The 11,866-nt window shown below is 32.6% G+C and overlaps 1 long non-coding RNA gene across 1 annotated transcript; it reads right to left on the bottom strand.

The window, feature by feature from the left end:
- Positions 1 to 1,303: 1,303 nt before the first annotated feature.
- LOC107016882 lies at positions 1,304 to 7,809 on the bottom strand. The gene is made up of 2 exons (XR_003577882.1): positions 4,172 to 7,809; positions 1,304 to 3,326 (listed from the first exon to the last, which is right to left on the bottom strand). It is a non-coding gene; the product is annotated as an uncharacterized LOC107016882 (long non-coding RNA).
- Between the last annotated feature and the right edge of the window lie 4,057 nt (positions 7,810 to 11,866).

Raw genomic sequence — 11,866 nt, 5'->3', positions numbered from 1 at the left:
ATGAAAACAAATGAGGCCTTAGACATTAGAGCTCGTGCCAACATTGACTTAATAATTTTTTATAAAGGAAATTTTGATAGTCAAATACATATTTTTTTTAATTTATAAATAGAGTAAGTTAATTACTGTGCCCTATAGTATTTTTCTTTTACATAATTTTCAGATAATATATGTAACTATTTATGTTTTAATTTACGTGGCACGATGACACCTGTAGAATTTTGAGAGTCAATTAAATATTTTATGTCTTACAAATATTTTTATATGTCTTTAGTTGTTAGTTATTGTGATTTTACTACTTTTTAGCCATTTCAAATTTTAATTTGAGCACAATTTTTTTATGGTATTAATTATTATGATTTGTACATTTTTCATAAATTCAAAAAAACTATAAATTATTAAAGATTGTTTTTATATATTCAAATGTCTAAAATTATCCTTATTAATAATGTAATTCCAGAAAGTGCACATATCATCGTTGACATATCGTATTAATCATTACGATTTGTACATTTTTCATAAAATTCTGAAAATTATAATTTATCAAAGATTGTTTTTAAATATTCAAATGACTAAAATGATCCTTATTAATGTACCAGATGAAATTAGCCCGTGCTTGTATTGGTTTCAACAGACACAATACTTTGTATTAGAGGAAATATAATTATATGAACAAATATGATGCTTCGTATTGAATGAAATAATAAATATAATCAGAAGAATGTTGCATAGAACATGAGATTTATCTAATTTCTTAACATACAAATGATGTCACTCCATGATTTAATTGAGAGTCTCAATTACATCATTTTTTAAAAATCATAATGCTACTTGTTGCATATTGGTTGTATCATTATCCATATCATTGCTATTAAATACCTTTGTCTTTGCAGGTCGGTGCAACATATTCAATTAAAATTGTTTAGGTCACTTTCTTCCATCGTCTTGGACTTCTTCTTGTTGTAATACATGATTAAATGAAAACAAAACTACTAATCAAGATAAATACTTCAACATGGACATTAAAAGAAAATAAAAAAAGCATTCATTTGCCGGTAGAGATAGAGACTCACTTTAAAATTAAATTAAACTAACATATCATAAATTCTCAATTTAAGACTTAAGAAATAAAAATTACGATCATAACAATCAGACAATTAAAAGATCCACCAATGTGCGATTTTTTTTTTATAAAAAACAATTTATCTTGGGGGTTCAGACATTGACCCCAACCTGTAAATTAAAGAAGAAAATGAGTACATGGAGAAGGACATAGACCATAGCCTCCAGAACAAGAAAAAGGAAGAGGTAAACTATCTCTTTGCTCAAGTTTGACAAAAACATTAGCTTAAAGATCATGATAGTCTTCCAAGGACTACTACCACTTATACAAGTGGATGCTATGCAAAAAGACAATATCAATATATAACTATCCAAGGCCAACATCATTATTCACAAAATGGTTATTTCTTTGTTTGAACCTGAAGTTAGGAATTTCTTGTTGATCCAAACTCAACAAAGCTCTGATAGATGGAGGGAGAAAACTAAGGTAGTCTATTATGAGATTCTCATTAGTAGATTCTCCCAAATTTGCCAAGTGATCAGCTATTATACTTCCCTCTTTGTAAGAACGCACAAAAATAAAGTTTTTTCCACTGAAGAGTTGGTTGATCTGATCAATAACATAAAAAAATCTCCCAAAAACTCTTCATTTTGTGATTAATCATGTTGATAATGAGTTGGGAGTCAGCTTTCACAATCACGTTGAGAGACCCATTATAGAGCATATTTTTACACCTCGAAGAATAGAGCTACATTATTACTACACACTCCGTATTTTTATGTATATGCAAGCTTGAAACTTCCATCACTGTTTCGAATGATTCCACCTCCTCCAGCACTACCTGGATTACCTATGCTGCAAGCATCTGTATTGAGTTTATGCCAACCACTATCTGGTTTCTTCCATAGAACCTTCTTGATCTTGATCTTGATCACCTGCTTAGCTGTTTCAATATTGCTACAGAGTTTGCGCCATCCAAGATGAGTGCTAAAGATAGGAAAAAGACTATTGATAAGCATATGCATTATTTTGATGGCCTGTTTAATAATATAGTGCACTTTATCTGTTTTTCTAAATTTACCAACTAATTATAGCAGACAAACATTGTATAAAAGCTTTGTGAATCTTATTCTTGGTTATAGCAAGCCACCAAGACATGACAATTTGTCTAAAGTTGCCAAAATTGGATGCCACAACTCAAACAAAAGTAAGACCAAACTTGAGTAGCAGTTTGACTCCTACCAAAGAAATGCATAGTAGTTTCCTCTACATGAATATTGCAACAAGAACACATAGACGGGATAGGAATTTTAGTTTTTTAGAGCCATATTTGTAGGAATTTATTTTCCATCATTCTAAGCATAAAGAACAAAATCTTGAACAGAATTTTCTTGTGCCAAATGATAGAAGAGGTGAAAGAATGAGCCTTGTGAGCTCTCATAAAATGTCATGTACTTTTACAAGAAAAAACACATGTAGACTCAACAGTCCAAATAGGCCAATAATTCATATTAGGATGAATTTGTATATCCTTAATATCATTAGTGATGTTGCTAGGGAGTTCATCATTAAGGCTAGAAATATTCCAACCTGTATTAGTAAAAAAATCATTCACTTTGATGCTTCTAGGAGCGTTATCAAAATTAATGAGTTTAGCCAAGGCTCCTTTACCTGGCCAGTTATCCCACCAAAAGGAAACATTACCTTTTGCGATCTTCCACAAAATGGATTATTCAGCCTGAATTTTCACATCCATAAGTTCCAATTTTGAGATTGGCTATAACACCATTTTCTCATGACCGGATGTTTTCTCTTGCAATATTTAGTCTGAAGAAAATGTCTTAGCAGACTATGTTTAGTTTTGAAATTCCACCAAATCTTTGCAGAAAAGATGTTACAAAAATCTCTTAATGACCTGAAACCAACACCACATTCTACAATAGGGTAAGAAAGATCATGCCAAGCTTTCCAATGATGTTATTTCTTATTATGCTCAAAGCCCCCAAAAAATTATTAAAGATCTTCTCAATTTTATTTAAGACACCTTTAGGAGGATATAAAACCGACAGTAGGTGGAGAGGAAGGGAATATAAAATAGACTTGATAAGGGTAGCTTTGCCACCGTAAGATAGAAAATTACCTTGCCATCCTTGAAGCTTGTGAGAAACTTTGGCAACCATGTTGTTGAAGTAAACAATTTTATTCTTTCTTTTGTAAATGGGGCACCCCAAATATTGAAAAGGAAATTTTAATTGAGAGAACCCTGTGACATTCTCCACATCATGAATATAATCAAGAGGAAAATTAACCGATAAAAGAAAACCAGATTTATTTTTATTAATAAGATGACCAGATACTTTTTCATACATGTTGAGCCTGTTCATCATCATATTAAAAGATGGTTGGTCTCCAGAAGAAAAAAGAATGGTATCATCAGCATAACAAAGATGCGTAATCAAAGGTCCTTTTTTTGCGCAAAGTAAGGAATAAAGCCATCATTAGGGAGAATAGTTAACGATCTAGACAACAACTCAGCACAGATAACAAAAAGAGATGGGGATAAGGGATCACCTTGTTTTAATCCACGACTATATTTGAAAAAGCCATGTATTCCACCATTGATATTTATTAAATACCAATTGTTAGAAAGGAGTCTCCAAATTCTATCAATCCAAATGTCAGAGAAGCCCATTTTTCTTAGCATAAGACAGAGAAAATCCCAATTTACTTTATCGTAGGTCTTGGTCATATCAAATTTTATAACCAAATAGCCTAAATTAGGAGACTGATTAATATTATGAACCAATTCTTGAGTTAATAAGATGTTGTCGGAGATAGACCTACCTTTAATAAATCTAGTATGCTAAGGAGAGATAATTTTATTCATAAGGGGGTACAATCTTTGATTAAGCAATTTAGAGATAATCTTGCTAGAAAAATTACTAAGGCTAATCGGTCTACGATCAGTGAACTGTTGAGGGGTTTCAACCTTAGGAATCATAACTAGACAAGAGTGACTAAGAGATCGAGGAAGAGGGGTACCAACAAAGAAATCAAGTACCATCATGAGCAGATCATGTTTATTCCAACAAGAATGGTAAAACTTACCTGAGATTCCATTTGGTCCTGGCGCACTTTGAGTGCTCATGGAAAATACGATGTCTTTTAATTCATCCAATGAAGTAGGAGCAATCAGATTGATGTTATCTTCCTCAGTGATCAACTTTGGAATACACTCCATGATTTTACTATCCTTGACAGTGTCTTCTTTAGAGATGTTTTTTAAAGAATTTTATGGCCTCTTCAACAATATTGTCTTCCCCGACTATCCACTCACCTTGATCATCTTTAATAGTAGTCAGGTTAAGTCGTCTTTTTTTGCCTTTAATCACAGAGTGAAAGAACTTGGAACTGACTTCACCTTCTACAAACCACTTTATGCCGGATTTTTGTCCCCCGAAGGATTATTCTTTTTTGTAAGAAAGAACAAGCTCAAATTAGCATAATTAAGAATTGTTCTGATAGATTTAGAATTATCAATGATTGACTTAGCCTCCATATCTGCCACTCTTTTTTTTAAGCTTTAATTGTATTGAAAATGTTCCTAACCGCGTTTCTTGACCAATCAGATAAGGCTTTAGAAACATACTTAAGCTTGAGATGAAATTTCCATAAGGGTGTACCAGTCACTTCAATGTTCCAGGCACATTCAACAACACTTCGAAAATCAGGTTTTTTCGTCCAAAAATCTAGGAACATAAAATATTTGATATGATTCCTTGTATGGTTGGATGCCGTAATGAACAAAGGGGAACGATCAGAACCTGTTTTGATGAGAAGTTGATATTAGTGGAGTCAAACAGATTAACCCATTTATAATTAGTAAGGACTCTATCTGTCCTTTCCCAAACTCTTCTGTCAGGAGCCCAACCATTGCACCATGTAAAAGGAGATCCAGATAATCCTGCATTAATGAGATTACAGTCCATTATGCATTGCATGAAATCAATCTCTTGGACATTCGATGAGGTGTGCCTCCTTTTTTCTCAGCCAGATCCACAATACAATTGAAGTCTCCACTAACCACCCATGGAAGATCGTAGTTTGAACTTATGCTCCTTAGCTTATTCCAAAGGTCAACTCTTGTATTAGCATCACATTTAGCATAAATGTAGATAATTAAAAGGATAGAACCCTGTACATTAACTTCACAAGAGTTTTGTTGTTCATCTTCCTCCTTAATAACACAATTAGTATTAGAATCCCAAAAAATCCACAATTGGCTGTTACTATTAGAGCATGCATTTTGATAACCCAACAGTTTTCTGTATTTTTTAAATTTATCAATAGTTTGGAAAGATTCAGCTAAAGCAATGATATGATACTTTTCAGAATTGATAGATTGTTTAAGTCTCTCTAGAGCACCACCAAAATTTATGCTCCTTATATTCCAATAAAGAGACTTTAACATGATCAACATTGAGAGAATTAGAACCCTTTGAAGTCTTATCAGACCATTGGAATTGTTGATTGCCTCCTCTGTCTCTTATTGAATTTCTGCCCCTTCTATTATTATCTCTTCCACTGCCTCTACCTCTGCCTTTTAGGGATAAGTGGCCATATGTAATGGTATTATCAAAAGCATTATTCACTGCGACATCCACTAAAGCTCGGGAGTTGAGAATCTCTATTAAAGCTTCTTTTTGGCTGTCACTGTTGCTATCCTCACTGTCCAAACTAGCGTAGTCTCTACTATAATCTGAACTTTCTTCTTGATCAACATAATTTTCATCAGATAAGCTGTTATACTCACCTTCTGAAATGTTCGATTGTTCCCCAGGTTTGAGATGAAATTTGGTTTCCACACTTTGATTATTTTCCAAGGTAGTCCCACTTATCAATTTGAGATACTTATCTTGAGCAACTTTCTGTTTTGAGGTCTGACGGAGAGTATTTTGATCAGTTTGCTTGTTATTTGTGGTTTTCTTTTCTTGTGATGATTGACCTATATTTATTTGTTTCGAACTGAAATTTGAATCTGAACCTGATTTGTGCTGATATTGGCGTTGTATTTCTCATTATCATTCTTGGTTTTGCTGATCCTTTGTTTCAACTGGGTGTTAGAAGCATTCTTATCAATCCATTTCCTTGCGAAGTGGTCTGCATATTTTGAATTAAATGAGACTCCTCTTGGGCAAGACAATCAGAGAAGACTTTATCCTTTCCTTTTCCTTGTACTTCCTTTAGAGCATTAGTGTTGACATTCTCCTTGGGTTTATTTATGCTAATGCCTCTATTTGGATTATAGGGCTTGATGGTTCTATTCACTTTTGAATCTTCGGGTTGATCACACTTGTACTCTTGTTGATGAGAATGACCAGTTTTCATGGCATTTGAATTCCTTCTTCTAGTGACTGTTTGGAAACCATCTTCATCTTTGAAATTCTTCTCTTATCTGATTTCTCTTTCTTTCTTGTTTTGTTCTTCCTTTTGAGCTTTAACTCTATCGTTTTGTTTCTGCATTGAGATTCAAGATGACCTTGCATCTTGCAGTAAAGACAATATCTTGGAACCTTTTCATACTCTATGTCTAGCCACTTACTATCTTCAGATCCATCTAACCTATGAAATCCTAGCCAGATTTTATCCAGTCTTGATTTCAGTAGATCTATTTCAACCTTAACTTTAGCAACATTACCACGAGATTTAGAATATGTGGCTTGATCAGGTGCGATGGCCACTCCCACATCACTTACCAATTTAGAGATGATATGTCATTTGAATAGATGACATGGTAATTGATGAACTAGAATCCACACAAGGACTCCACTTGAGTATTTTCATAGGATCATCAATGTCAACGAATTCTTTAAAGAGAACATGGTTGTAGTCCACCTCATTAGTGAAATCTAAGTAGACATGTCGATAATCGAAGAAAGCAATTTTCACAGACCCAATCAATTGGAATTGTCTAATAAAGACTTTCCTAATCTCATCCATTGTAGGTGAATCCCGATGGAACTTTCCAATAAGAGTATCTTTGCATTCTTGTGCTAAATTAATAAAGTAATCCTCGGAGGAAAAGTAGACCGCATGTTTACCTAAATGAGTTCCACGCCGAATACTAACTTGCTGTGTTTTGTCATTGACGTTGAATAGCTTGGCTTGAACTTTTGCTGCGAACGTTGGTTTATAAACCGACTGTTCATTTCCTCTATTACCCACTGGAATGCCTTGTTTTCCATCCTGAATTGTAGCCTTCATTTGTGTGCCATAACTGTCTTGAATTTGGGAGGTATCATTTTGTGCTCAATGTTTTGACACAACTCTTGATGTTGTTGATAGACTATAGTTTCTTTTTTCTTGTCTAATTTTTGTATTTGCCTATCAAAATTGGAGGATACTTTGGGTTGATTCTGAGGGAGTTGTGTTTTGGTATTGGGTTCTCATATAGAGATCGAAAGAAGAGGGCTGTGAGTGGTGGGTGTCCCAATGACTGTTTGCTCAGGTGGGGTTGTGGGTTGTGGTTGAGATTGGGTTGCTGCTAGGTTTTCTTTGGATGCAGCAAGGTGGATCGGGGGGAGGGGTAGGGGTTCCTTTGTTTGCATAGTTACCGTTGCTGTATATATTTTAGAGAGAAGTTAGAGCAAAGTTTTCCTAGAGGACAAAGTCTAGATCAAATGATTTATAAAATACCAATGTGCGAATTGATGCTGAAATCAAACGAATATTTATTCTCTCATTTTATTCCTAGCTACTATATCTAAATTTAAAGCTCTATAAATCTATCTATTGAGCCAAATTTAGAAACGGGAGAAAAAAAAGTTGAACAACGAAAAGAAAATCAGGGGATAACATATGAAGATGCAAAATTAAGAAATCAAATCTAAAAATTGAAGAGTTGAACTTATCAAAAGTTAAATCCAAATATGTGTAATTCTCGATTCCTTATATCAATTGTTCAAATTCATATCTTATAGTTGTCATTGGTTACTCAAATAGAAAAATAAAAAATAAAGTAAAAAGATTACCTAAAATTGAAGCAAAGATTGACTTAGAAATTTAAGTTAGTTCACTTGAGTATTCTTAAATTCAAAATCAAATTTCGAAAAGAAGAACAAAACAAATAACTCTCTTTTCCCCCCTTTTCTTATTACAACAATGGATTCTCATATATGAATTGATTTGCATATAGATGAATGAAAAAGGAGAATTTAAGGCGAGCAAAAATAGCAATAAAAAAATATCGAAAACTACATCAACACTTTGCTGAGAAGAACAAAGATGAGTCCTTGAAAATTCTGTTAGGTTTTATTCCTGATTTCTTACCATAAATAGGTTTTCCTTTTAGGAAAAGGTTTTGGATTGACTAATCCTTTTTCTGGTAGGAAAAGGTTTAGGACTCTATAAATAGAGGCATGTTCCTTCTAACTTAATCAGCATTCACAATGTAGTCTTAAGGGCTTTGAGAGTTTTGGTTAGAGGGAGAATTTGTGGGTCACAAGCTTGATACGTTATCACTTGTGTGAACCTCCCATGTATTCTGAGTGAATTGGTTGAGGTTGTTTCCTCTGTATTTTGTACTCTCATATTTATAGTGGATTGCTCATCTCCTTTGTGGACGTAGGTCGATTGACCGAACCACGTTAAATCTTTGTGTCTTTTGGTATATTTCTCGTTGTCTTCTTACTCGTGGTCTTTTGAGGTTCGCTTTGCTAGCTTCCGCGTTTACACCTGCTTATTTTCGGTCCTAACAAATTCTATTTCACTAAGACAAAGGATAGTGGGAATGAGAATCAAATCCACATATATCAATGTGTTGGCAAGAAAAACAACATGGAGTAATTATGGGAACATGACAATTAATACAAAGACCAAATTACTCGAGACTTTTAAAAAAAAGTGACAGTAAGGTTTCAAAATAAATGGGCGGTGACATAAGTCTAAGTATTGGGTGTAGGTGACAATTATGTGATTAATGATTAAGAATTGTGGAGTTGCCCTCAAATTTATAAGTTGACAGTTTAGTCCATTGAATTAAATAAAGGGTAAAAAGGTAAATTGACTATAACCTAATTTAACCAATTTTGGTGGGAATTAAAATTGGGGGAAGCCACCAACAAGCTGTACCAAAAGGGGAAATAAAATATCCCCCCCACTCTCGTCGTATTCGTCTTCTTCCTCGTCTTCTTCTTGTTCTTCTTCGTTCTTGCTTGCTTGCTTGTCTTTCTTCCTGTTCTCTTTATCTTTTTCTTCTTCTTTTCATACATTATTGGTCTTCGCTGTTAGTCCTTGAGCTTTCTTCTTTTCTTCTTCTTGAATTAGATTTAACTAATTTAATCAGTGGACCAGATTTTGTTTGCTAACAATTGAAATTACTTCATAAATGATTAGGGCCACACACCATTATTTTGATATTTAAAATTAATTGTTTTGATATCATTCATCATCATATGGACACCTGCAATTTTTTCAGTAATTTGCATTCGCGTTTTCAACAGATTGCTATATGTTGCAACAATTGACTATTGGAACAAATTATAGTCATATGTAGCAACATAAATGTTATTTCAATAGCAACAGAATAGACATATGTTGCAACATATAAGCTAGACGTATAACAACATATGACTTACATGTCGCAACTGACATGATAGTTATATAATACCTTGTAAATCATTGTTTCAAGTGTTATATCATATTTTTATTGCTTAATTATGGTTCAAAGTACTAAAATTTTGTCCAATTTGACATTTTTTAATTCCTAAATCGCTCAATTTATTGATTAAGTCATCCTTGAAGTGACATATGTGGCAACATATGCACGTTCTGTTGGGAAAATTACAACAGAAATGTCATATGTGGCAACATATGTATATCATAAAATGATCTTTTGGGGGTTAATTCAATTAAATTGTCACATATTCAACATGTAACACTACTATATAGTCCTACAACATGTCTAAGCACAAAATTATGATCTAATACAACAACCTTCATCAATTCTATCAATTATTTTTACAAAGACTATCATACCACTAGTTCATCATACAATGACCAAATAACTACATATGATAGTAATATAACACCCTTATAAATCGTTGTTTCAAGTGTTATAACATATTTTTTTTGCATAATTATGGTTCAAAGTACTAAAATTTGGTCCAATTAGACATGTTTCCATTCTAAATTGCTCAATTTATTGATTACGCCATCATTGAAATGACATATGTCACAACATATGCACGTTCTGTTGGAAAAATTGCAACAGAATGTCATATGTGGCAACATATGTATATCATAAAATGGTCTTTGAGGGGTTAATTCAATTATATTTTCACATAATTCAACACGTAACACTAATATATAGTCCTACAATATGTTTACGTATAAAATTATAGTCTAATATAACAACCTTCGTCAATTCTAATAATTATTTTTACAAAGATTATCATATCACTAGTTCATCATACAATGACCAAGTAACTTCAAATGATAGTTATATAACACCATTGTAAATCGTTGTTCCAAGTGTTATAGGATATTTTTATTGCTTAATTATGTCCAAAGTACTAAAATTTGGTCCAATTTGACATTTTTCCATTCCTAAATCGTTCAATTTATCGATTAATCCATTCTTGAAGTGACATATGTGGCAACATATGCACGTGTTGGAAAAATTGCAACAGACATGTCATATGTGACAACATATGTATATCATAAAATGTTGTTTTTAGGGTTAATTCAATTATATTGTCACATAATTCAACATATAACACTAATATATAGTTATACAACATGTCTAAACATAAAAATATGTCTAATACAACAACTTTCATTAAATTTATCAATTATTTTTACAAAGACTATCATATTACTAGTTCATCATACAATGGCCAAGTAACTTCATATGATAGTTATATCACCCTTGTAAATCGTTGTTCCAAGTGTTATAGCATATTTTTATTGCTTAATTATGGTCCAAAGTACTAAAATTCTGTCAATTTTGACATTTTTCCATTCCTAAATCGTTCAATTTATCGATTAACCCATTCTTGAAGTGACATATGTGGCAACATATGCACGTCATGTTGGAAAAATTGCAACAGACATGTCATATCTGGCAACATGTACATCCTAAAATATATATTTTTTAATCAAATAATATTTCAAAAGGAATAACAACCCAACCATCCTACAAACAAATAAGTGATAAAAATCACTAAAAAAGTCCTGATTTAATACTAATAACTATTAAATTTTATCTTAAAAGATATCAACAATAAACTAGAAATGATGAGGGCAACGACGCTTTGTAATCACAATATATTACCACTCATGTTGTAGAAAACATAGCAACAAATTGAACGGTAAAGAAATAATGGAACGAGAGAAAGGAAAGAGAGAAAAGAAAACAAAAATTAGTAAAAATAAATTAAATTTGAAATATGAAACGAAACAACCTTTTATAGAGGAGAGGAGAGAGGAAAAATGAAGGGACGATTGTTTTAGACATTTTTATTTTACTTTTTAAATTTTTTTTTTGACAATTCATAGTGTGACATCTGTTGCCACGTATATCCTTTCTGTTGGTGTACATGCAGATAATTCTATAGTTTTTTTTACAACAAAGGTTATATATGTTGTCATAGACACCACATTGGTAACAATGAAATATTGCCACATATCTCCTTTCTATGACATATGTTACCACATATCTTCTTATGTGACATGTATTGTCACATATCTTCTTTCTGTGACATATGTTGCCATATATATCCTTTCTGTTGGGCCACATGTAGA

This window comes from Solanum pennellii, chromosome 4, assembly GCF_001406875.1.
Source record: "Solanum pennellii chromosome 4, SPENNV200".
NCBI classification, from domain to species: domain Eukaryota; kingdom Viridiplantae; phylum Streptophyta; class Magnoliopsida; order Solanales; family Solanaceae; genus Solanum; species Solanum pennellii.
Note: the sequence above shows the minus strand (reverse complement) of the source record. Positions and strands in the feature narration are given on the sequence as shown.